Here is a 27,410-nt window from a genome sequence, read left to right on the forward strand (position 1 = left end):
AGCGAGGTTTCTCATTGTCCACAGATCATACGCAGCCTTCTCCTTGAACCTCAAAGCACAGCCGAACCTGCCTCTGTAAGGTTTATGAGGGAAAATAAGCGGTTGCTGAGAGTGAGACAGATGGAGCAGGGTAGTACAGGGATGCTCTGTACTGAGGAAAGCTGCAGCATTTCCTGGGGCTGGACGGAAGATGAATATCCTGTGAGATCATCACATTCTTGTTCAGATGTGATGGACTGGGGTGAGGCAAGTGAGGTGCCCAGGGCACAGGATTTAAGGAGGTGCTTACTCTTGGGTGCAGACTTGCAATAGCTTGCAATTCTGCTTCCTGGGCTATTACTTGTACCGCTATATCCTCACCCCCACCATGCTCTTGGTAAGAGCAGCTCTCCAAACAGGGGCACTGGACCCTCCCCACCACCCTTAAAGTACCCCTCTGGCCTCAGCTCGGAATCCTCCCTGGGTACTGCATGACACATGCTATGATGTGGCCTCACTGTCATCCTTGGTCTGCAGTTCCTTCCATCATGGGTTTCATGAAAGGTGTAGGGTGGTGCCATGAGCCCTGAACTTGGAATCAAATGGTGTGCATGTGAGATCTGACCTCTTGCCTCCTGATGCTGGCACATCCATGGATTTTTCCTCCCCGTACTCTGTCATGTGGTGTCACCGGCCTGCCACCTAGAACCATGGTCAAGGTCAAGTTGGATCTGTACTTTGCAAAGCTCTGTACATATGTCCATAATTTCTATTATCGCTCCTGCAACTTAATATTGGCATCAGCGGGTTCATTTCACATCAGAGGCTGCTGCTGCTGGCCAGTGTTAGCATCAACACTGTAAGAACCATTGACACAGCAGAGAGGTCATTTGGGGACGTGACAATCAAAAAGGAGTGAATTCTTTTCACTCTAAGAGTTCCTGTCAGTAGCAGAGTCCTGCAAGTTTACAAGTGAAAATCTAAATATTTAGAAAGCCTAAGCCCCTGCCTGAAAATAAAGATTAAAAATGAATATTTATGAGCTAATAGTTCTGTAATTCTGTCTTTGAATGTTTCCTTCAGTGATACATACAAGCCTATTGTCACCTGCTCTTTGGGCAGGTGCCAGAGTGCAGCCGGGGAGTGTATTACTAGCTCTGTGACCTAGATGAAATCACTCACCCTCTCTGAGCCTGTCTCCTCAGCAGTAAATGAAAAGAGTAATAATTACAGTGCAAATTAAACAATACAATATATACCGGGAGCCTAGCATAGTGTCAGGCACATAGTAGGTGTTCAGAAAATTTGAGCGTCCTCTATGTGTTCTGCCTTGGCTGGGAGCACTGTCATTTTTTTCTTACCAGAATTTATCTGAAGACTCAGTCTTTTTTCCAGTTTTTTTTTTTAATCATGGTAAAATACACATAACAAAATTTACCATCTTAACCATATTTTAATGTACAGTTCTTTGGTGAAATAGATTCACTACATTGTGCAACCTCACCACCATCCATTTCCAGAATGCTTTTCATCTTGTAAAACTGAAACTCTGTACCTGTTCAATGATAATTCTCCATGCTCCCCCCACCCCCTGGCCACTGCCATTCTACTTTCTGTCTATGAATTTGACTACTCTAGGGACCTCATATAAGTGGTTTCACACAATATTTGCCTTTTTGTGACTGGCTAAGAAAAGTTAGCATAATGTCCTCAAAGTTCACCCATGTTGTAGCGTGTGTCAGAATTTCCTTCCTTTCTAGGGCTCAGTAATGATCCATTGCATGTATAGACCACATTTTGCTTATCCATTCATTTATCAGTGTGCTTATGTTGCTTCCACATAAGTCTCAGTGGTTTTTTTATATTCTATTTAGACGTCCTCTAAATTGAATTAAGAACCCTTTATCAAAATGGAGCAGACCCTCTCTTCTTTTTACCAAAATTCCCGACTTGCTTTTTCTCTCCAGTCCAGAATTTCTGTTTCCTGACCAACTCTCTTGCTGATCTGTCTGTAATTATCTTTCTTCAGTTGGGAACATAGCCAAGCTCTGAGGGAGCTTCTCATCATTGAAGGATAGACTCACTATTCCTTCACTGCATCTTGGATTTGTAGGGAAGTAAAGGACCTTTGGAGCCTCCTGGTTCCAGATCTGTCAACTATCCTCCTTCTCCAAAAGCCTGAAGACAAACTGCACCAAAATCCCAGCAGTAGGGCAGGCTTGCCAAAAATGCTGATACCCTGGCCACGTTCTAGACAAACTTACTTGGAACCTCAGCTTTGACCACCCTTATCTGATTCTCCCAGGGTGGTCCTCGCCTTGCTTTCTGGTCCACCTAGGCAGGGGTAGGATGACTCAAGCCGAGCAGCTCACCTTCACACAACTGTCAGTGCCTTCCTTGAGGAAAGGACTGATTCTGGAACTTATGAGCCAGTGCGATTGAGGCTCCTGACTTTCTTTCCCTCAAACCAGAGACTAGGCTAGAATTTCAGGAACTGGGCTTGGCATTTTGGGGCTGGAAGAGAGACCTGGGCACTGAAACTGAGGCTTATTCATTCTTTTACTATATATCGGACTGGCCAAAAAGTTCATTCAGCTTTTCTGGTTACATCTTACAGAAAAACCCAAACGAACTTTTTGGCCAACCCAATATTTATTGAGGGTCTATTCTGTGCCCTTGTGCTAGGGCCACTGCTGTGGACATAGCAGATATGATCCCTGTTTGCATATTGCTTCGAGTCTGGTTGGAGTGGCAGGTATTAGTCAGAGAAACAAACAAGTAAATGTGAAGTTGCATATGTAAGATGGGCTATGAAGATTTGCTTCCAGGGTGGTTTTAGGAGAGGATTTGAAGTAGAGTGTCAATTGCTTTTTCTTAGTATACTCTGTAAGTGGTACCTTGGCTGTAGATGTTTAGACTGTGGTGGAAAGGTGGTAGAAGAAGCCATGTGAGACATAAGACTGGGTCATCAGTGCTTAGGCCCTGAGTCACAAACAGAATATTGGCCAGTGATGGTGTCTTTTTAATGTCCTTATTCCTTCACTGTCCAATGGTACAGTGCTGTGCAGAGGGAACAGCATGGGCACAAGCCCTAAGGTGGGAGATGCAGGACCAGTACCTGTAGGGAGAAGGCTAGTGTATCCGAATGCAAGGCCAAGGGGGCATGTGCTCATTGAGATGGCAAGGGAGCAACAGTGGCACCAGACCATGCCGGATCTGTGGGCCATGGTATAGATACTTGTTTTATCCTACAAGCAGTGGAAAACCACTGATGGACTTTAACATTTTCACGGTAATAATAGGGGATGCCTTTATTGAGTGCTTACTATGTCCCAGACACTGTTCTAAGGGCTTTATGGTATTATCTCAATGATTTCCTCAATCAGACCTGTGAGACAGGGACTTCATTATCCCCATTTAACAGATGAGGAAATCTAGGTACCAGGAAGCTAAGCAACTTGTCCAAAGTCTCACAGCTACTAAGTGGCAAAGTCCACCTTCTTAACCACTACAGAAAGCTGTCTCCCGCTTTGAGAAGAGGTGAGTAGGAGCTAGTATTCTTCTGGGGAATAGCAGGATAAACCCGGCCTCCTGAGGGAATGCCCAGTCCTCTGCCATGGACCTGGCCAGGCAGGGACATGTAGTGTGCCTGTGTGTACGTGTGGCTCAAGGGGAGGACTTGACACCTGCTACAGGTGTCAGCCCTGTCACTGGCCCTTATCTGGAGCTGGTGCCCGAGAACTCTAACAAGGCAGAGAAGCCCTTATCAGCCCACCTAGCTGCCTCTTGGGCAGTTTCCCGTGAGGGATTACATGGCAGCAACCATTCCGTTTAAATGGCACCGACATTCAGTTCTGCTTCCTGCACAGGCTATTCTGCACTGGGGAACACCAGGTGCCCCCTTGAGTTAATATGGTTTGGAGTGTGCACTTTGGATGAATCCATGGCTCCTAGCAGGTGGGGTGCGGGACTTGGGACAGGGTGGAATGGACTATAGATACAGATTGAGAAGGGGACACAGAGGCAGCTGCTGAGCTGGGGGAGCCACATTCTTTGGGCTGTTTGCTGAGGGAAGAGCAAGGTAAGGATGGAAAATCCAAATGAGCTGATTATTTAGATGAGATCTTCTCATCAGGGAAATAGACTTTTAAGGAAGCAAAGTCCATCGAAATAGTTCAGATTGGCTTTACAGGCAATCCTGGGTAGCGCGTGAGAAATGATTTGGTGTCATGGACATGTAACTGGAGCGTCGGGCACCCAGCTTTCTCCCTTTCCTTCTCTTCTCCATTGGCTTTGCCTCCTGCTTCCTTTGGTCTGCCTGCCCCCATCCTCCCTTCTGCACACTGACTTCTCTCTTGGCTTGGTTGTTGATTTGCCTGCCACGTGCTTGGAAGAGCTTATTTCTACAGCCTGCAATGGGACTAACTCTGGCCGCCACCAACTCTGGGCCTTTGAGCTCCAACCCACCCTTTGGGCTCAGCACAGTCTCTGTCCTCCGAGCAGTTGAAGGCAGGTTGGCAGATGTGTCCGTGGCACACGGACTCCATTGACTCAGAAATGGAAGCTGTGGTTCAGGGAATTGGGGGAGTAGCTTTGAACACAACAGGTTCAGGATAGAGAGGGCATGGGACATTATTAAAATTCTTCAGGGGCACCCAGACTGAGAGACAGGTAGGGTAACCCCCTTCTAAGGGTCCTGTGTATTGTTGGAGCATTCTTATTGTTCCTGATTCTTTCTTTGGAGGCAAAATCTGAGCCCCTGGATTGTTTGTCATTGAAGGAAAGAGCCAGACGTAGAGGCAGTAACTGAGGGAAGACTCCCCCGCCCCTCACCCAGGTGAGGCAGCCCAAGGCAGTGTGGCTGAGTAGCTCCGTCAGCCCATCCGAGGCTGGCAGTGAACCTAGCACTACAGTGATAAGACGAGAAGCTAGACAGAACAGGTCTCCATGGGAGTGTTTCTGTGTTTGTATTCAGAGTACTTCAAAGAGTATTTCAGTTGCTATTACTGTAGCAGATGTCTTTCATGCAAATTTTGATATCTTTCGATGAAGAAGCCTTCATCCGAGTCAATGGAATGATTCTTTCCACCTCCCCCATGAAACACCCAGTGCCTTTTAGGCGCATACCTTGTACATGCTGCTCGCATACCTTGTACATGCTGCAGAGAGAGTCTTTAATTGCCTTCTTGACACTTGAAGGATTTGTGAGTTCTGCATCTCGATGGGAGGCTGGAATGCCAGGAGTGGACCTCATAAAGAGTTTGTGTTACTTTAACTATTAGCCCAGCAGGATCCCTTGTCTCGGAAGCTGTGCTGGGCTCCCAGCCCTGATCCCTCAACCTGAAGACCAGTGGGTCTCAAGATCTCAGGCTTCATGGGAAGCTAAAACTAAGGACTATACTTGTCAAAGCTTTGGGGTCACTGCCTTCAGAGAGCACTGCTTATAATAACCTTTCACATCTTTAACTCAGCTCCACATTCCTGGGATCCAGCTTGGGAATGGCCATGCCAGGTGGGCAGTGGTCATCTTCCTAGATACCTCTTCAACATCCCGAATTTGTGTTCATTTTTCCTGCCCAGGGCCTAGGGCACGTTCCTTGTTCTCCTGACTCACCCAGCAGGGGCCCTCGAAGGAAGCCTACTTGGGGGTTATTGCACTAAACAGCTGACAAGGAGGCAGGGTCCAAGGGCTGGGCTCTTCAGTACCCTGTGGACCCAGAGGGTGTGGCGGTAGGACCAAGGCACCAGCCTGTCCTCCCAGATGCCCAGGAGGAGTCCCAGGGAGTCACGGGCCCCTGTGTCTCTGGCCTGAGTTAGAAAAGTCATTAATCACCATTACAGACAAAGAATTCAGTCAGTCCAGCCAGTCCTCACCACCAGGTCTGTCTCAGGGGCTGAGGCCCGGCCTGATGCTACTCATGACTTACAGTGGCCTCCACTCCACCTGGACCAAAAGCCTCAGCCTTGCAGGGACTCACAGAGGGTCTGCACAGCCCCATTCGCCACTCTCGCCCTATCTCCCATCCTTCCCTCCTTTGCACACTGGGCTCCAGCCACACTGGCCTTCTTGCTGTTCCTCAAATCAACCAGACATGATCCCTCTTTGGGGCCTGTCCTCAAGCTGCTCTGTCTGCCTGGAATGCTCTTCTCTTAGTACCCACTTAGCAAACTGTCTTACCTCTACAGAGTCCTTGCTCAAATCTTACTTTCTCAATGGGACCTGCCCAAAGGTGAATATCACAACCTGTATCACTCTCCCCCAGCACTCCCGCATCCCTTACCCTGCTGTTGTTTGTTTTCTTTTTGTTCCTTTTCCATGGCACTTATCATCCGCTAACATAGTAAATAACTGACATATGTATTATGTGTTTTGTAATTTTCTCCCCTCCTCTCACTGCCCTGCCAACTAGAAGGTAAACTCAAGGAGGGCAGGGATTTGTGTGTGTTTGTTTACTGACATATCTCAAATGCCTAAGATGATGGCTAGTTTATATGACCGCTCAATACATAATTGTTGTGTGTGTGTGTGTGTGTGTCTTTTTTTTTTCCAAGTGTTGGAAAAAAAAGCAATTTTAGGGCAAATCTGAGATACACACAGACAAATATATACACACTTGTTGTATATCAGAAAACTCTAAAAGTACATATTTACAAATCGAATTCTCTATGTTTTATATATTTAAAATTATATACATACAAATCTAAGGTTTTTTGTTTTTTTAATTTTTGAATTTTATTTAATTTACTTTTTTGTACAGCAGGTTCTTATTAGTCATCAGTTTTATACACGTCACTGTATATATGTCAATCCCAATCGCCCAATTCAGCACACCACGACCCCCACCCCCCGCCGCATTCCCCCCTTGGTGTCCATACGTTTGTTCTCTACATCTGTGTCTTAGCTTCTGTCCTTTAAACTGGTTCATCTGTACCATTTTTCTAGGTTCCACAAACATGCATTAATATACGATATTTGTTTTTCTCTTTCTGACTTACTTCACTCTGTATGATAGTCTCTAGATCCATCCACGTCTCAACAAATGACTCAATTTGTTCCTCTTTATGGCTGAGTAATATTGCATTGTATATATGTGCCACATCTTCTTTATGCATTCGTCTGTCTTTGGGCATTTAGGCTGCTTCCATGACCTGGCTATTGTAAATAGTGCTGCAATGAATATTGAGGTGCATGTGTCGTTTTGAATTATGGTTTTCTCTGTGTATATGCCCAGTAGTGGGATTGCTGGGTCATATGGTAATTATATTTTTAGTTTTTTAAGGAACCTCCATACTGTTCTCCATAGTGGCTGTATCAATTTACATTCCCACCAAGAGTGCAAGAGGGGTTCCCTTTTCTCCACACCCTCTCCAGCATTTGTTGTTTGTAGATTTTCTGATGAGGCCCATTCTAACTGGTGTGAAGTGATACCTCATTGTAGATTTGCATTTCTCTAATAATTAGTGATCTTGAGCAGCTTTTCATGTGCTTTTTGGCCATCTGTATGTCTTCTTTGGAGAAATGTCTATTTAGGTCTTCTGCCCATTTTTGGATTGGGTTGTTTGTTTCTTTAATATTGAGCTGCATGAGCTGTTTATATATTTTGGAGATTAATCCTTTCTCCGTTGATTCATTTGCAAATACTTTCTCCCATTCTGAGGGTTGTCTTTTCGTCTTGTTTATGGTTTCCTTTGCTGTACAAAAGCTTTGAAGTTTCATTAGGTCCCATTTGTTTATATTTGTTTGTATTTCCATGACTCTAGGAGGTGGATCAAAACAGATCTTGCTGTGATTTATGTCAAAGAGTGTTCTTCCTATGTTTTCCTCTTAGAGTTTTATAGTGTCCGGTCTAACATTTAGGTCTCTAATCCATTTTGAGTTTATTTTTGTGTATGGTGTTAGGGAGTGTTCTAATTTCATCTTTTACATGTAGCTGTCCAGTTTTCCTAGCACCACTTATTGAAGAGACTGTCTTTTCTCCATTGTATATCCTTGCCTCCTTTGTCATAGATTAGTTGACCATAGGTGTGTGGGTTTATCTCTGGGCTTTCTATCTTGTCCCATTGATCTATGTTTCTGTTTTTGTGCCAGTACCATATTGTCTTGATTACTGTAGCTTTGTAGTATAGCCTGAAGTCAGGGAGTCTGATTCCTCCAGCTCCGTTTTTCTTTCTCAAGACTGCTCTGGCTATTCTGGGTCTTTTGTGTCTCCATACAAATTTTAAGATTTTTTGTTCTAGTTCCATAAAAAACGCCATTGGTAATTTGATAGGGATTACATTGAATCTGTAGATTGCTTTGGGTAGTAGAGTCATTTTCACAATATTGATTCTTCCAATCCAAGAACATGGTATATCTCTCCATCTGTTGGTATCATCTTTAATTTCTTTCATCAGTGTCTTATAGTTTTCTGCATATAGGTCTTTTCTCTCCCTAGGTAGGTTTATACCTAGGTATTTTATTCTTTTTGTTGCAATGATAAGTGGGAGTGTTTCCTAATTTCTCTTTCAGGTTTTTCATCATTAGTGTATAGGAATGCAAGAGATTTCTGTGCATTAATTTTGTATCCTGCAACTTTACCAAATTCATTGATTAGCTCTAGTAGTTTTCTGGTGGCATTTTTAGGATTCTCTATGTATAGTATCATGTCATCTGCAAACAGAGACAGTTTTACTTCTTCTTTTCCAATTTGTATTCCTTTTATTTCTTTTTCTCCTATGATTGCCGTGGCTAGGACTTTCAAAACTATGTTGAATAATAGTAGTGAGAGTGGACATCCTTGTCTTGTTCCTGATCTTAAAGGAAGTGCTTTCAGTTTTTCACCATTGAGAATGAGGTTTGCTGTGCGTTTGTCGTATATGGCCTTTATTATGTTGAGGTAGGTTCCCTCTATGCCCACTTTCTGGAGAGTTTTTATCATAAATGGGTGTTGAATTTTGTCAGAAGCTTTTTCTGAATCTATTGAGATGATCATATGGTTTTTATTCTTCAATTTGTTAATATGGTGTATCACATTGATTGATTTGCATATATTGAAGAATCCTTGCATTCCTGGGATAAATCCCACTTGATCATGGTGTGTGAACCTTTTAATGTGTTGTTGGATTCTGTTTGCTGGTATTTTGTTGAGGATTTTTGCATCTATATTCATGAGTGATATTGGTCTGTAATTTTCTTTTTTTGTAGTATCTTTGTCTGGTTTTGGTATCAGGGTAATGGTGGCCTCATAGAATGAGTTTGGGAGTGTTCCTTTCTCTGCAATTTTTTGGAAGAGTTTGGGAAGGATGGGTGTTAGCTCTTCTCTAAATGTTTGGTAGAATTCACCTGTGAAGCTATCTGGTCCTGGACTTTTGTTTGTTGGAAGATTTTTAATCACAGTTTCAATTTCATTACTTGTGATTGGTCTGTTCATATTTTCTATTTCTTCCTGGTTCAGTCTTGGAAGGTTATACGTTTCTAAGAATTTGTCCATTTCTTCCAGGTTGTCCAATTTATTGGCATAGAGTTGTTTGTAGTAGTCTTTTAGAATGCTTTGTATTTCTGCGATGTCTGTTGTAACTTCTCCTCTTTCATTTCTAATTTTATTGATTTGAGTCCTCTCCCTCTTTTTCTTGATGAGTCTGGCTAATGTGTTATCAATTTTGTTTACCTTCTCAAAGAACCAGCTTTTAGTTTTATTGATCTTTGCTATTGTTTTCTTTGTTTCTATTTCATTTATTTCTGCTCTGATCTTTATGATTTCTTTCCTTCTGCTAACTTTGGGTTTTGTTTGTTCTTCTTTCTCTAGTTCCTTTAGGTGTAAGTTTAGATTGTTTATTTGAGATTTTTCTTATTTATTGAGGTAGGCTTGTATAGCTATAAACTTCCCTCTTAGAACTGCTTTTGCTGCATCCCATAGGTTTTGGATTATTGTGTTTTCATTATCATTTGTCTCTAGGTATTTTTTGATTTCCTCTTTGATTTCTTCAGTGATGTCTTGGTTATTTAGTAACGTATTGTTTAGCCTCCATGTGTTTGTGTTTTTTTACATTTTTTTTCCTGTAATTCATTTCTAATCTCATCGCGTTGTGGTCAGAAAAGATGATTGATATGATTTCAATTTTCTTAAATTTACTGAGGCTTGATTTGTGGCCCAAGATATGATCTATCCTGGAGAATGTTCCGTGCACACTTGAGAAGAAAGTGTAATCTGCTGTTTTTGGATGGAACGTCCTATAAATATCAATTAAATCTATCTGGTCTATTATGTCATTCAGAGCTTCTCTTTCCTTATTTATTTTTATTTTGGATGATCTGTCCATTGGTGTAAGTGAGGTGTTAAAGTCCCCCACTATTATTGTGTTACTGTCGATTTCCTCTTTTTTTAGCTGTTAGCAGTTGCCTTATGTATTGAGGTGCTCCTTTGTTGGGTGCATATATATTTATAATTGTTATATCTTCTTCTTGGATTGATCCCTTGATCATTACGTAGTGTCCTTCCTTGCCTCTTGTAACATTCTTTTTTTTAAAGTCTATTTTATCTGATATGAGTATTGGTACTCCAGCTTTCTTTTGATTTACATTTGCATGGAATATCTTTTTCCATCCCTCACTTTCAGTCTGTGTGTGTCCCTAGGTCTGAAGTGGGTCTCTTGTAGACAGCATATATATGGGTCTTGTTTTTGTATCCATTGAGCAAGCCTGTGTCTTTTGGTTGGAGCATTTAATCCATTCACATTTAAGGTAATTATCAATATGTATGTTCCTGAGACCATTTTCTTAATGTTTTAGGTTTGTTTTTGTAGGTCCTTTTTTTCTCTTGTGTTTCCCACTTAGAGAAGTTCCTTTAGCATTTGTTGTAGAGCTGATTTGGTGGTGCTGAATTCTCTTAGGTTTTGCTTGTCTGTAAAACTTTTGACTTCTCCATTGAATCTGAATGAGATCCTTCCCGGGTAGAGTAATCTTGGTTGTAGTTTCTTCCCTTTCATCACTTTCAGTATATCATGCCACTCCCTTCTGGCTTGTAGAGTTTCTGCTGAGAAACCAGCTGTTAACCTTATGGGAGTTCCCCTGTATGTTATTAGTCATTTTTCTCTTGCTGCTTTCAATAATTTTTCTTTGTCTTTAATTTTTGCCAATTTGATTACTGTGTGTCTTGGCGTGTTTCTCCTTGGGTTTATCCTGTATGGGACTCACTGTGCTTCCTGGACTTAGGTGACTATTTCCTTTCCCATGTTAGGGCAGTTTTCGACTGTAATCTCTTCAAATATTTTCTCTGGTCCTTTCTCTCTCTCTTCTCCTTCTGGGACCCCTATAATGTGAATGTTGTTGCATTTAATGTTGTCCCAGAGGTCTCTTAGGCTGTCTTCATTTCTTTTCATTGTTTTTTCTTTATTCTGTTCTGCAGCAGTGAATTCCACCATTCTGTCTTCCAGGTCACTTATCCGTTCTTGTGCCTCAGTTATTCTGCTATTGATTCCTTCTAGTGTAGTTTCATTTCAGTTATTGTATTGATCATCTCTGTTTGTTTGTTCTTTAATTCTTCTACATCTTTGTTAAACATTTCTTGCATCTTCTTGATCTTTGCCTCCATTGTTTTTCCAAGGTCCTGGATCATCTTCACTATCATTATTCTGAATTCTTTTTCTGGAAGGTTGCCTATCTCCACTTCATTTAGTTGTTTTCTGGGGTTTTATTTTGTTCCTTCATCTGGTACATAGCCCTCTGCCTCTCCATCTTGTCTATCTTTCTGTGAATATGGTTTTTGTTCCACAGGCTGCAGGGTTGTAGTTCTTCTTGCTTCTGCTGTCTGTCCTCTGGTGGATGAGCTCAATACATAATTGTTAACTCAAGTTGAATGAATCTTTGGTTTAACTATAATACCCTCAAAGACCCTCTCTAATGTTGTAAATTCAGGTCTAACTGGACCATTTGATGATATCCTGCAAAGTTCTAGGCACTTCCAAGGGGTCTTATATACATGGACACATTTCAGATTCACAATGAGCCTTTCCTCTTGATGATGTAACTGAATCTTGTTAGAAGTCACCCAGCTGCTAAGCATCACAGCTGTAAACCAGCCCTGTGCACCCAAGATCATGTCCACACTGTTACGTCTTCTAGAATTCAGAGCTTTTCTTTCTTTCTCCTTGAGACTTTACTGATAAGATTCAAAACAATTCCTTTCCATCCCGAACCTCCTCCCAAGTGAAAGGTAGGGGAGGGGTTATATCTATAAAGAAACACAAGAATTCGAGAAGTACACTTTACTATGAGGCAAGAAAAGAAAGGCAGAATCCCAAAGCCAGTTTCCCTTCCAGCCTGCAGCTTGGCATCTCCCTACAGTGGATGGCTAATGAGGCACAGCTCTGGAAGACCAGGCATTCACATGTCCACCACATAGGTTTTACTCTCCATCCCCAGCTGAGGACACCAAGTCATTGTCTTTGCAGTAAGCCCCGCTCACGTGTGCCATGTAGAGTCGATGGAATCGGAGAGCAGAGTGACTAGGAGGGACTGAGGTCCCTGTCTCCAAAGGCATTCTAGATGATTCCCCAGTGACTCCTAGCATTGCCTCTAGGGCATGTGTCACTCAGGCGGGACACAAGGAAGAACTGGGTAGAGATGGTTACCAGTGACAAGTTAGAACTCCTTGGGAGCCACAGGTGCAGAGCTGGATCCTACTGGCCACTACGAAGGATCAGGCTGGGAAGGGAAGAAGGTGCCAGAGTCTCTGGGGAGCTGGGACATCGGGTCTGTATCTTCATCTGCAGAGGGCATGGGCTTTTAAAAAGGGGAGAAGCCACCTTAGCCCACACTTAGCAACCTCTCAGTTCTGGGGTAGACTGCAGGGGTGGGGTGGGTGGGGTTGGGACACGTGACATGTGTCTCTGCAGAGATAGTAAGCCTGGGTACCACCCCCTGCCAGTGAGTATCCAAAGGAGGGGAGAGAAGCCTGGTCGAGGCATCAGGAGACCCGGGATGCCCCTCACGGGTGTCGTCTGGCCCTTCAGCATCAATTCCGTGTCCAGTAGGGGAGAGGAGGCGTTGAAGCTGTGGTCCACAAGTTCCTGCTGCCATTGGCTGGGCTGTGGCCAGGCTGAAGGACAGCATCCCAGTCTCTTATGTGACAGCTTGGTGGAATCCCCTGAGGCAGGAGAGAGGACCTGGGCAGATAGCAAGCAGCCTGGAGCTGCCTGCAGGCTGGGGAGGAGCCTAACTCCTGGGCCCCACTCCCCACATGGCAGGGAACAATGTGTTGGAAGCACCAGTTCAACTTGGTTCTTAGCATCCGTGCCACACTCGGCGCTACCAGATGCGTTCCCACAAAACCTGCGTCGTTTTGTCCACTCACCAGTCCTCATTTTACAGATAGGAACCCAGAGCTCAGTGCTGTTACTGCTTGTTCTAGGCCATGCATTCTTAACAAGGGTGCTATTGCCCCCAGGAGGTGAAAACTTGTTCTTGGGGTAAGGGTGGTGAAAAAAATCTTCCTCTTCATATGCATTTCACGCTATACATAAGGTACCAAAACAGTTATGCAGGTATGTGTAGAGCCCATATATAGCTAGACAACATACCTGTAGAATTAAAATTTCATGGGGAAAATTTTGCTAGTGACTCTTGACTATTAAGCCCTTGATCTGTGGCTAATCCAAATCAGGATGTGCAGGAAGTGTAAACTACACACCGATTTCAACCAGTAGGAAAACAGAATGTAAAATATCTCAATAACGGTGTGATTATATGTTGAAATAATAACATTGTGGATATCTTAGTTTAAGTGAAATATATTATTAAAATAAATATCACCTATTTCTTTAAAATTTTCTTCAATTTTAAAGAAATATAAATTATTTCTTTGGAAATATAAAATTACAGATGTGGCCCACATTCTATTTCTAGTGGGCAGTGCTGCTCCAGACAACCGTCTGTTAAGAGGGAACATCAAGATTTGCACCTAGGTTTTCTGGTTCCCTCCCAAGCTGTTTCGTAATCGCACAGCTGCCTTCTCAGAGAAGATCTGCTGTGTGACCCTAGATGTGCCTCTTAACCTCTCTGAGCCTTGGTTTCTCCCGACTGTTTGTAAATGGAAAAGCTCCCTCTGGCTGTAAGGTTCTATTCTAGACCCAGCTGAGAGCCTGGGGTCACCACAGAATAGGAGGTTCCTAATGACCTATCTCACCAGAAGTGACAGTTCCATAAATAGCAATGTCACCTGCTGTGTGTCTGCTTCTGGGGAAATAACACATTTGCAAGATTAGAAGAGGAACTTCTCACCTGAGACCAACAGAAAAGAGTGTTAGAATAAAAGATCATTTTAAGGAAAAAGGGAGAAAAACAAAAGCTTTCATCTCTTGTGGGGAGGAGGAGATACAACCAAAAAAAAAAAAATGGACTTTCACAAAGCCTTCCCATAATAATAGGGGCTAATAATACATCTTACAAATGCTATTCTGCTAGATGGAACTGATGCTCAGATCTCCAGCATGCCCACCCTTTTTTCCCCCTTTCCTAATGCCTAATTTAGGGGAGGTGGGAGAGAAAAGTCAATTCTATTTTAATTTCATGAGAAAAATCCTGAATGAAGGAAAAATGTGATGGAGTGAAACTTCAGCCTTCAGCCCCCTGCTGCTCCAGAATGTGTGATTATGTGATCAATGGATTTCTCCAAGGAGAGGCTGCGCAAATCTGCCCCCTGCCTTCACCTTCTGACAAGGGGGCCAGAAGTTCCAAGCTGGAAGGAGGAAGGCTCTGGGGGGCATGGACAATTCAGTCAGGTAGCAGCCCACTGGTCTCCCTCCAATCTCCAAATTTACTTCCACCCCGGCTCTCCTTAACTTTGGCATCCCTGTCCCCAGCTCTCTAACCAGGGGCTCTCCCTGTCCTTCCAAACTCCAGGTGTGTCCTCTCACTCAAGCTGACCTTTTGCCAAACAGGTTTCCCCCAGCAGTTTCTGTTCTCCCAGGCCCTGGAAGCAACACTGGCCACTCATCATGGCACTGAGGCACTCGTCAGAGCACTGAGGTTAGTTAAGCAGGTGGACTCTAGATTCCCACTGCCTGAGTTCCAGGTCTGGCTCTGCCACTTACTACCTGTGAGAACCCTGCAAAATTACTTATTCTCCCTGTGCCTCAGTTTCCTCATCTGTAAAATGGGGAGAATAATGGTACCAGACTCAGAAACTTGTGGTGATTAAATGAGTCATTCATGGACAGCGCTTGGCATGGCTTCTGGCAGAGTTGAATGGCAATAAGTATTAACTCTTATTGTTATTGCAATGAATTTCTACAAGGAAGTGAGAAGCAGAGGGTTGAGCCTTTGACTTCTGACCTGTGGTTCCATGATTCCAGACTAGCCAATCTATGTGACTTAGCAAACATTTATTTTTGTTCTTTCTTTTCTACAATATTTAATTTTAAAATACTTTTAGACTTACAGAAAAATTACAAAATTAGTACAGTTCCCACATATGCATCATCCCTTAATGTTAGCATCACACATGGCCACAGTGAAATGTATGAAACCAGGAAATTAACATTGATGAATACTTAAAACTACAATATATGAATACTGTAATCTACAGACCTTATTAAGTTTTACTTTGTTTTCCCACTGAAGTCCTATTTCCAATCCAGGATCCTACACTGATTGCAATTATTATTATTATGCCTTCGTTTCCCTCTAGTCTGGGACAGCCCCTCAGTCTTTGCCTTTTGTGACCTTGGCACTTTTGAAGAGTACTGGTCAGTCATTGTGTAGACTGTTCTTTAATTCAGGTTATGCGTTTTTGGCAAAACTACCACATAAAGGATATTCCTTCCTCCAGAGCCTCTTATCGGGAGGCACCTGATGTCCATATTTCTCATTACTAGAGTTGTTAACTTTGATTACTTGGTTAAGAAGGTAGCGTGTATTTATTGAGCATATACTATGTTTCCTTTTGGGGCTACAAAAGTGAATAAAATGGTATCCGTGCTCTCAAGAAAGTCTCAAGCCTAATGGACAAATGATGTTCTACTTACTGTTGTTGTGTAACAAACCACCCCCAAATTTAGTGGCATCAAACAACAACCTTATAATGCTCACAGGTTCTGTGGGTCAGGAATTTGAAAAAAGCCTGGCTTGTTTCAGCCCCATGACATCTAGGGGCTCAGCCAAGAAGACTCAAATGGCTGGGAGTGACTAGTCAGCTGAGAACTGGAATCATCTGAAGGCTTGCTCACTTACCAGTCTGGTGCCTAGACAGTAGGACTCGAAGACTTGGTTCAGCTGGGCCTCTTCATGTGCCCTGTGCTTCCTCACAGCATGGCCATCCCACAGGCTTAAACTTCTTACACAACAGTTTAGATGCTGTAGACTTGAGCAACCCCTGTGAACAGGTCAGAAGCTGCATAGCCTTTTTTTTAAAAAAATAAATTTCTTTATTTTATTTATTTATTTTTGTCTGCATTGGGTCTTCATTGCTGCCCGTGGGCTTTCTCTAGTTGCAGCGAGCAGGGGCAACTCTTGGCTGCAGTGTGCGGGCTTCTTGTTGCGGTGGCTTCTCTTGTTGCAGAGCACGGGCTCCATGTGCGAGGGCTTCAGTAGTTGTGGCACACGGGCTCAGTAGTTGTGGCTTGCAGGCTCAGTAGTTGTGGTGCATGGGCTTAGTTGCTCCGCGTCATGTGGGATCTTCCTGGACCAGGGCTCGAACCCGTGTCTCCTGCATTGGCAGGCAGATTCTTAACCACTGCACCACCAGGGAAGCCCTGCATTGCCTTTTATGATCCAGTCTCATAAGCCACACAGCACCATTTCCGCCACACTCTGTTGGTCAAAGTGGTCGCAAATTCTCCTAGACTCAAGAGGGAGACATAAGTTCTACCCCTTGGTGGGAGGGCTGTCCAGGATGTGTGGCCATTTTTAAAAAGCACCAAAAAAGGGAAAGCGCTGAAGGGCCTTTCTACTTATACAGATGTGGAAACTCAGACCCCAGAGGACAAGAGCTTCAGCAACTTAGGCCTCATTAATTATTAAATACATAATTTAATTGAGTCATGGACCCAGCTGCAGGGATGCTTGGTAAGTCCCTCTGTGGAGAGGCAGGCCCAGACAGACCCACTGCAGAGCCTTAGAGCCTGACGGTTGCCGATACCCACAGCCAATGGTCCCCCTGGCAAATGGTCACATACATGTACAGAGGGCTAAGGGCAAAGTGGCAGCTCTGGGTGGAAAATGCTGGACTTTGGCATCAGAATGACTTCATTTCAAACCCAGCTGTACCACATTCTGAGTTTATTACATTTTCGTTATTAATCCTCATTTATTTGCAAACCCCATTGACTTCTACTCCGTGCCAAGCTGGGTGTTGGCAGTTATAGCAATGAATACATAGCATCCAGGCCTTGCCCTCATTGAAGGATTTCCCCAGGCTGTCTGCCAGAAAGGCCATTGGTGGGGCTGCAGGGTTCCAGGGAGCAGGGTCAAGGGATTATTCAGCTTCTCTCTCATCTCCATGCCCAAAGCCAACCGCAGAGGAATTGGTCATGCAACTTAGCAACTTAACCAGATTAAACTCAGCAGAACATCAGTCAGCTGAGTGTGAAGTTGGAAGGCAAGCAGCTTACACTTAGAAACCTGAGAAATATTGCAATGCAGAGTAAAAGCAATTGGGAATATCACTAGACAGACTCATTAAGCAAAAAGACTTCTATGAAAATAATAAAATCGTAGCACCCAGGACAGCCCAGCACGAGATTAAAAGCTGAAAGGAGGTTTAAGCTTCATACTATTAAGCTGCATTATGACAGTTTAGGGAGAAAAAGCTTAGAGCCATCAGAGTTGATGGTGGCCCTGTTATGGGAATCTGACGGCATCTTTGAAATTCAGAGCAGTTTGAAAGAGTGAAACTGTCAGACTATCCCTCCCCTGTCGGGGAGAGAAGCGGAGAGGAGGAGACGGAGAAGTAGCCCAGTGGTGAGGCTTGCAGGGGCTGAGATGCTAGTAGGGGGATCATGTATTGACAGAAAGACACCACCTGAAGTCTGCTTGGGATCTGAGGGGCAGGGTGGTGATTTAGGGAAGAGAGTGGGGCGTGCATGGTAGGCACTCAATGCATGTTAATTCTTGTTATTATCACCTACTGGCCAGCCTTTCAGTTTTGGTTGCTGGGTGGTGAATACTAATGACCCTGGACCAGTTGTATTCGGAGCTTGCTTTCTCCTAGCATTTGATCCCAGGGCCACTAGGAAACCATCTGAAAGCAGAGAACAGGATATTGATTGGAAATCAGCAAAAGCCAAGTTGGGCAAACATCTTTCCTCCCTGGCGACCAAGGGAGTCCACACAAGACTCGAACAAGCTCCCTGTAGGGCGACAGCAGGACTTTTGTGCCGAGCAAATGGCAGGCATCATTCCCTGTGCTGGCAGCTATGCTCCTGGAAAGGAGCATAGCCCAGGCAGACCCTGGCCTAGCCAGCCCAGCCCACAGTCTGGGCCCCTGACTTTGGAGCTCAGCCTTAGGAACCAGAGAAGCCTGGCAGGGGCTACCCAGGGATTTGTGCCCCATCCGATAGTTAGGAGAGCACTTTGGCTGGTGAGGTTACAGAATATATCCTAGTAACGCAGTTCTTGGTATGTGGTGGATCTAGGCTTCGATAAGGTTCTGCAAGGCTGAAATCCAATGGTCTCCCCTCCCCGACCCTTCTCATTCCTGAATTTCAACAGCATCGGAAGGATCAGGCTGGTGGACATGCACAGACCTTCCCCAGTAGTTCCCTGAAAAGACTCATCCCGCTTCGGGCCCGGTGCCACGTGTGGGCTCTACCTCATTCCTACATCTCTAGGGACCTTACCCTTCACCAGCCGGAACTCAGCAGCTCTCAGATTCACCCCCTTCTCTCCATCCCCTCAGCTTCCAGTCCGAACCAGGCCTTCTCTGTCACCTGTCATCTGGATGAGAGCCAGGCCCTGGCTTTCCTCCAGTCAGTTCAGAACCCTGTACCCTCGCCAGCGAAGGTGCCTCTGCAAATTCAACATGCATGAGCATCACCTGGAGAACTTGTTAAAATGCAGGTTCCTGCACCCAACCCCAGACATTTTGATGAGTAGGTCTGAGATGGGCCCCTGATCTGCATCTCTAACAAGCTCCTGGGCGATGCTGATGGTATTTTGTCTATAGACCACAGTTTTAGTAGCACTATTCTTAAATACAGGTATGATGCTGTATCCCTCCCATTTAATGACTCTATACTGCCCTCAAGATAAAATCCAAGCATTTGAACATGACCTGACCTCAATGCAGGACTGTCACAAACTGTCGCATGGGTTGTACTCTATACCACCAAGGGGGTGAAACCCACTAAGCTACCTCCTGTATCTGTCAGGAGGACTATGACTAGGCGTTAAGAAAGGCATATTTTTTCCTTCTCACAACGGTACTTTCAGCTCACTGAAGTACAGGGGGCTGGGATTTGGGGGGTGGGGGGCAGCATCTGCCTAGAGAAATGCCTTTTTCTTATTTGCACAAAAACACTCATAGGTCAGTAGCCATCCTGCCCAAGGGCATCTCTCTGGCCTCCTCTTGCTTCACTCTCTGACTCCCATCACTTCCCCCCATCCCCTCTCCCACCCCCTTCATCTGGCTAACACCTTCACACTCTATGGTGAAGACTTCTGGACCCCAGAAGCCTTCTCTATTAGATGCTCCCAAGAACCATTTTCCCTTCCTTCAAAGCAGTAAACTACAAGTGCCTTTATGACTCATTCTTGTGGTCATGCCCACCTCCTGCACTGGACTGTAAGTTTCTGAAGGCTCTCCAGTTCTTAGCACAGGGCCAAGTCCAGAGCTCACTGAGTATTTGTTGTAGATTCTATTCTGCAGCCACAGAGACCTCACAGGTACCAAAACCCAGCATGCCACATTTTGTTGTGGTTTCGTAAACATTTTATTTTGAAATAATTCTAAATTTACCCCCAAAAAAGTTACAAAAATAGTACAGGGAGTTCTGTACCCTTCACACAACTTCCCCAAATGTTAACATCTTCCCTAGCCGTGGTATGTTTATCAAAACTGAGACTTCACAGGGGCGTCTCTGGTGGTGCAGTGGTTAGGAATCCGCCTGCCAATGCAGGGGACACAGGTTCAAGCCCTGGTCCGGGAGGATCCCACGTGCTGCAGAGCAACTAAACCCGTGCGCCACAACTACTGAGCCTGCGCTCTAGAGCCCGTGAGCCACAACTACTGAGCCTGCGCACCACAACTACTGAAGCCCGTGCTCCTAGAGCCCATGCTCCGCAACAAGAGAAGCCACCGCAATGAGAAGCCCACGCACTGCAATGAAGAGTAGCCCCCACTCGCCGCAACTAGAGAAAGCCCGCACGCAGCAACGAAGACCCAAAGCAGCCAAAAATTAATTAATTAATTAATTAAAAACAAAACAAAAACAAAAACTGAGACTTCACATCTGTGCATTACTATTGACTGAACTCCAGACTTTTTTTTCCCCCCCCAGATTTCCCAAGCTTTTCCCTAGGTGTCTTTTTCTCCTTCTAGGTTCCCACATACCATTTAGGTGTTGCGTCTCCTTATTTTCCTCAAATCTATGACAGTTTCTCGGGCTTTTCTTGTCTTTATGACTCTGACATTTTTTAAGAGTGATGACCATTACTCAGTCTGGGCTAGTCTGATGTTGTCTCATGAATGGACGGAGGTTCTGGGGAGGAAGACCACAGATGGTATGTATGCTTCTCATCACATACCAGGGAGCCTTTGATCTCAACGTGACTGACTTGTCATTGGCAACGTTGACCTTGATCCCTTGGTTAAGCCCTTGTCTGCCAGATCTCTTCGCTTTAAAGCTACATTTTTCCCTTTTCCATCGTAAGTCACTAGCTCCAGCCCACACTCAAGGAGAGAGAAATTAGGCTCCACCTTCTGGGAGGAGGGTTATCAAAGAACTTGTGGTCTTATTACATTTGGGGAGAGAGAACGTTATGCAAATATTCCATTTCTCCTTCATTTCACCCACCAACTTTAGCGTTCATTAGTGAATCCTGCCTTCAGCAACTCTCACTGTGATATGCCAATGGTGTGTTTCCAATTCCTTCCAGCATGCTGTTCTAGGATACTTTTCCTTGGCATGTGCCATATTTCATAGTTCTTCTGCTTAATCGCCTTCATGCTTTAGGGCTCAGATCCAGCATTCTCAGCCCTGGCTGCCCAATCAAATCTCCTGGAGAACTTTAAAAATGTACTGATGTCCAGGTCTTCGTAGCCAAAACGTTCGATTCAATTAGTGTGGCATGGGTGCAGGCATTGGTACTTTTTGAAAGGTCTTCAGGGCATATGCTTTGGAGTCCAGGCTGAGGACCACTAGCCTAGCCCAGTGCTCTTGCAGCTTCTCTGGGATGCTGTCCCCACTCTCTCTGGCAGAAGCAGTTATTCCCAGATCTGTGTTCCCAAAGGCTTTGGTTACCTGCAGTATCTACCAATGCCTCTGTTAGTCCCCAGAGTCAGGAACTGGGTCTTCTTCACCAGTGTTTCTCAAGAGCTCAGAACAGAGTCCAGCACAGAATCGGTTCTTGGCGAACATCTGTTGATGGAGAGAATGATTCAATCACAATGGAAGCAAAAGCAGTAGTTGTCTGTGCACAGAAGTGGCAAGTCCCTGCACTCCTTCACTGGCTCAGCGGTGTTAGAAACCCAGGAACAGCAATATGTGTGTTGGTCATAATCATTTTTCTGCTGTTATTCTAGTCCTCAGCTCTCTAGGAAATACAAGGGCCCCATGGCCAAGAAGTCACTGGCATGTACATTGCAGCCATCTGTGCATCCACACTGTTCTTCAGAAGGAAACATGCTCACATTTTATCTTTCAATTGTCAGCAAACCAAAGCATCAACACTACACTTCTAACAAGAGGAGATTACCTTGAACTGGTCTCCTTTTATACATTTGCCTTGGAAGTCAAGAAGATGGAAAAGACCATGCCTGTAAACACTTTTACAATAGGTAAAAAAAGAGGGATGAAAGATTTTAACCAGTTGTTCTGAGTTTTAAAAAAATTAACCTTGGGCTTCCCTGGTGGCGCAGTGGTTGAGAGTCCGCCTGCTGAGGCGGGGGACACGGGTTCGTGCCCCGGCCCGGGAGGATCCCAGGTGCCGCGAAGCGGCTGGGCCTGTGAGCCATGGCCGCTGGGCCTGCGCGTCCGGAGACTGTGCTCCGCAATGGGAGAGGTCACAACAGTGAGAGGCCCACATACAGAAGAAAAAAAAAAAATAAAAAAAAAATTAACCTTTATCCATGGAACTGACCAAGTCAATCTATTTTACCTGTAGCCTTGTTAAAACTCTGCTATCTTGAGACTTCCAGAAAATGGACTGGAAACCATTTGGAGAAAGTCAGGAGCAGATGGAATGGATAACATAGGGTACTGAACCCTCCCTTCCCCAAAAGGTTTAGGATGAAGACACCACATGTATAGTAGCAAGAGGAGAGGATGCTAAGCTATAGAGGGTGCTTCTGGAGCTTCAAGCTGTAGGTGGGCAGGTCTTGACCCAGTTTATGCTATCAACACTGACAATCAATGCCATTGTGTGTTTCCTCAATATGGGGTCACCTGTTAGGGCATGAGCTCTTTGAATAGCAATCAGGTCCTTCCAGGGCATCCCTGTGTTTCCAAATAGACTTATCCAGGTTCTGGCTGCATCGTGGTACCCACTGTGGTGAAACCGAGGCATCAGAGAACACTTCATGAATGGTGGGTCACCATCTGTCCTTCCAGCAAGCTGCCTGATCGCACGCAGAGCTGTCCTCACCCTGGCTTGCACTTTGACCATGTCACCTCTCTTGGCCTCAGTTTCCTCGGCTGAGGAATGGGAATAACCATAAAGAATCCACACCTTTTTTTTTTAAGGATTAAATGAGATGATTTTTATGTGAGTCCCTCTTCACAGTGCCTGGCACAGAGGAAGTGCTCCAAAATGGTGGTTTTTTCATGACTGCGTCTTCTGACAACCTGCTTCTGAGTCCTGGCCACTTCCCTCAGCTCTGCTTTATCTCATATCTTCCCTTAACCACCATCCACCATCTCATCCTCAGGCCCAGAAACTTGTCACCTGCTCTCTTTGAACGTGGAACCTCTGTGGTCTAACCCTGTACCTGGCCCAGTGCCTGGAGCACAGCCTGGCTCAATCTCAACACGTTCAATACGCAAGCAAGCCCTTCCTGATGGGCTGTTTGAGGGAGATTGTTTTCTGTTCTCCCCGCCTGTCTTGCCCCCTCCTCGTCAGCCCACGGTGGAAGGGCTGCCTCTTCTTCCCAAGATGTTCCCTGGTCCATGGCAGCTGGCGCCTTGATGCACAGGCTAAAGTCACTCATGGACTCCCCCCTGGGGCCTTACTTCTGAACAAAGGGGCTGCCTTCCAGGACTAAAGAAGCTGCAGGTCATTCTGCAATACAACTCAAAACAGAAACTGGAATTAAAAGGAGTATTTTACCCTTCAAGAGCCCAAGACTCAGGAAGGTTAAGCAAATTGCTCAAGCCACATAACCTGTTTTGATCATTCATTCATTTATCCAAGGGGAAAAATGCGGAGCAAAAACCACATAAGATCTGTGCTCTCTTAGAGCTTAAAGTTAGTCCAGGGCTCAGCAGACTCTTTCTATACAGGGTCAGAGAGGAAATATGTTAGACTCTGTGGGCTGTGGAGTTACAACTACCTAATTCTGCCTTTGTAGCGTGTCAGCAGCTATCACAGACAGTACAGAAATAATGGTGAGGCTGTGTTCTGGTCAGATTTTATTTACAAAAACAGACGATGAGCCAAATCTGGCTTTCGGGCTTTACTTTTTCGACTCCTGGGCTGATGGAAAAGGGACTCATCAATGAAATAATTTCATGGTTCAATATAAAAGTAGTGGTTCAAAGGAGAGCCATGTGACTCTGGGGACATAAAATAGGAGGACCTGGAAGTCTGGGAAGGTGCTCATGAAAGGTGTCATTTTACTTGAGATCTGAGGATGAGGAGTCATTAACAAGGTGAAGAGAAGGAAAAAAGTGTCTGAGCTGGCAGAATAGCTGGTGCAAAAGCCCTGTGGCAAGAGAGACCATGGCTCTTTTCAGACACTGAAATAAGGCCTGGAATGCAAGATAGAAGGGCAGGAGGGGGCTTCCCTGGTGGTCCAGTGGATAAGCCTCCATGCTCCCAATGCAGGGGGCCTGGGTTCCATCCCTGGTCAGGGAACTAGATTCCACACGCATACTGCAACTAAGAGTCCGCATGCCACAGCTAAGACCTGGCACAGCCAAAATAAATAAATAGTGAATAAATTTTTTTTAAAAAATAGAAGGGCAGGAGAGGCCAGCTCATGCAGTGAGGTGATGGAGAACCACAGGGTAAGAATGTGGTCCTAATCCCTAAAGCTATGGGAAACCATTGCTCTTTTGATTCCAAGGGGTGATTGATTCTTGTTATGAAGTGCTCACTCTGGCTTGTGGCTGGGGATCCCACTGAGAGCAACCAGGGGAGACTGGGGTGGCCCTGAGCACTTCATTGCAGCCAGAGCCCATCCCTGGAGCCCAGGGCTGATATGCAGCTCAGCACTCTTTCCCCTACTACCTCCTTGTTTTATGTTTGCTATTCTAACAAATCCTCCTCTCTCTCCACTTGCAAATGAAGAGTCACATTGCAGGATGCGTTTTACGGTCCCAGCTCCATCCCATTCAATTTTTCTCACCTTCCTCCTTTCCCTCCCCAGCCCGATCCCACACTAACTTCGTAAAACTTGAAAGTTAAATTTTTCAAAGACTGTTTCTGACAAAGCAGTGGGAATTAGATTTGGTGAAGCCCTTCATAAAAAATTGAAGACACGCTATATTAACATACATTGATTTATTCATAGTGTTTCATTACAAGTAAGTGAGGATCCTGTAATAGCAGGAAAGGTTAGGAGAGCAGGGGAGCACAGTATATTATACTGACAGCTAGGTGGAAATTGAGTCGCTTCTGGATTGAATTTGGAGCACAGAAAAGGAATTGGCTAGTAAATAAGGCATGAATTTTACCACCCATTGTCTGTATATCAATGTAGTTGCCATCAGCCCAGGCAGGGGAAGGGGGCAGAATTTGCAAAGGATGCTCCAGCACGTCTTCTCCCCTGGTGGCCTGGGTTAGCAGACACAGGCAGAGCTCTCCAAACATCTGCCGCTAGGGAAAACTGAAATCCAGCTGTACACAGCTCTCCTGTTTGCTCACCACTATCCAGTCAACACTGGACTTTTCTTGGTTCTCCCAAGCCTTTTCCCACCCCAGGTCTTTGCCTGGTGAGTTCCCTCTGCCTAGAATCTAGAGTGCTCCTTCCTCTGCTCTGACTCTGTATCCCCCCCCCCCAGGTATTAGTTCAGTTCTCCCCTGAGATACCTCCCTGAGCACTTCGCCTTAGTTTGGCATTTCTCAGAAGCAGAGCCTGAGACAAGGATTTGAGCACGAGCAGATTATTAAGTGTGGGAAATACTAGGGAGTGGGGAAGGGAAAGAAAGTAGCCAACGATGGGTGTGTTTTCCAGTCGACTACCTATGGAGGCAAGTAGAGTGGCATCCCTCAGAGAAGTCCCAGGGATGCTGCAGGGGTATCACAAGAGGAGCCGTGGAATGTATTTATCAACTCCCATTAATCCAGTCTCCTCCAGGGGTGTGAATTAACCAGCACTTCCTGTGAGTACCCAGGGAAAAAGCCCTCAAACAAAAAGAGGCAGATGTTTGCAGTGCTTGCCTTTGAGAAGGGCTGGAGTGGGCGGGGTGACCAGGCGGCCCCCCCAGCGATCTGCTAGATGGGTGCCCGTACCAGCTCTGCTAGCACAATGGCCAGTTCCTTCAGTTCTGTACATTTCTCCTCCTGGGCTCACTGCACTTCAGACAAAGTCTGGCCTCTGTCCTTGACATGTGACATCAGTTGCTACACTGCACTGCTCCTGCTTCATAGGGGAGAGAGAAGTTATTGCTTTCTCTGGAACATTTGGTGCCCTAGCCAGAAACAGCCCACTGCTTATTTTTGAAGTAAAGTTGGTATATTACCTTTTCTGCCTGGGTTTGGCCTTCCTGACAAGCATGGGACGTTCCTGACAAAAGACAAAGTGATGTGAGGTGTCTGTGTAGTTGACTTACCTCGTTCTGGAACAGAAGACCTTGAGGACAGGGCCTAGCTTGTGTTCATTGCATTCATTTGCTAGGGCATGGGAGCACACAGTGCAGGCCCTGGAATAGTCCAGGAGTATGCGGGGAATGGTTGTGGAGGAGCAAATGAGTGAATGAATGAATGAAACCCAACAGATCTGGGTTTACTCTTGGGTCAGTGATAGGACACCACATAACCGTGACAATGCCTGATCTGTGGCTGCATGTGACAGCCGCATGAATCTCACACAGGACGTCAAGAGAAAGAAGCCAACACTAAAGAGTACACTCTGTAGGATTCCATGTATATAAAGTTCAAAGCCAGGCAGAGCTAGTCTATGCTGTTAGACATCAGGGTAGAGGGTATCCGTGCTGGGGGGAGGAGGGAAAGGATTGGAGGGGGGCATGAGGGGAAAATCTCGGGTCTGGTAATGTTGTGTCTCTTGATTGGGTGTGGTTAGATGGTCCTGTCCAGTTAGTAAAAATTCATTGAGCTGTATAATTTTCTGTATATATATTATACTCTAATAAAACACTTTTAATAGAACAAACTAGATAAACAAAAAAACCCTGAGTTTGCCTCTTTAACAACTGTGTAATTTAGAAATGTGCTTCTCAGAGTATGATCCTTGGGGGCCAGTGCCAGGGATGCCAGCTGTTTTGTTACATTCACAGCAGGATAAGTGCAGAAGTTGAGAGTGAGCATCTAGAAACTTCTTAGGGCCTTGACATTGCTGTGACACCTATATGTGTGGTCGGTGGACACGTCTCCTTGCACATAATGTAGAACAGTTTGGTTATTGCCAGACTCACATGATGAGTCACGTGTGATGTGGTCTTTGGATCATTATGGGTCCGCAGTGGACTGGGAAACAGAACTGGGTCTTCACCATAGATATTTTGAAAAGCGCTGGTTTAATACACATTGTTGCCAGTTGAGCCTCAGTTTCTCCAACATTAAAATGAGAATAAATACTCTGACATCCACAAGGTTTTAGGGAAGACAAACTAGATAATGCACAAGAAAGCACCAGAGAGCACCATGTGGAGTAGGGGGATGCATGAGCTGCATTTTTTTTTTTTTCTTTAGCAAATCCTCCTTTTTGGCAGGGTTTTTATTTACTGTTTTCTGCCAGCATGTATTCAGTTTTTTTTTTTACATCTTTCTTGGAGTATAATTGTTTTACAATGGTGTGTTAGTTTCTGCTTTATAACAAAGTGAATCAGTTATACATATGTTCCCATATCTCTTCCCTCTTGTGTATCCCTCCCTCCCACCCTCCCTATCCCTAGGCTTC

General features: G+C 44.9%; 1 protein-coding gene across 1 annotated transcript in view; it reads left to right on the forward strand.

Moving 5' to 3' along the window:
- The window catches only part of PTPRT (protein tyrosine phosphatase receptor type T), an 825,916-nt gene that overhangs the window by 509,587 nt on the left and 288,919 nt on the right, over positions 1–27,410 (forward strand). The gene's annotated exons all lie outside the window — the stretch shown is intronic.

This window comes from Mesoplodon densirostris, chromosome 16 (genome assembly GCF_025265405.1).
Source record: "Mesoplodon densirostris isolate mMesDen1 chromosome 16, mMesDen1 primary haplotype, whole genome shotgun sequence".
Taxonomy (NCBI): domain Eukaryota; kingdom Metazoa; phylum Chordata; class Mammalia; order Artiodactyla; family Ziphiidae; genus Mesoplodon; species Mesoplodon densirostris.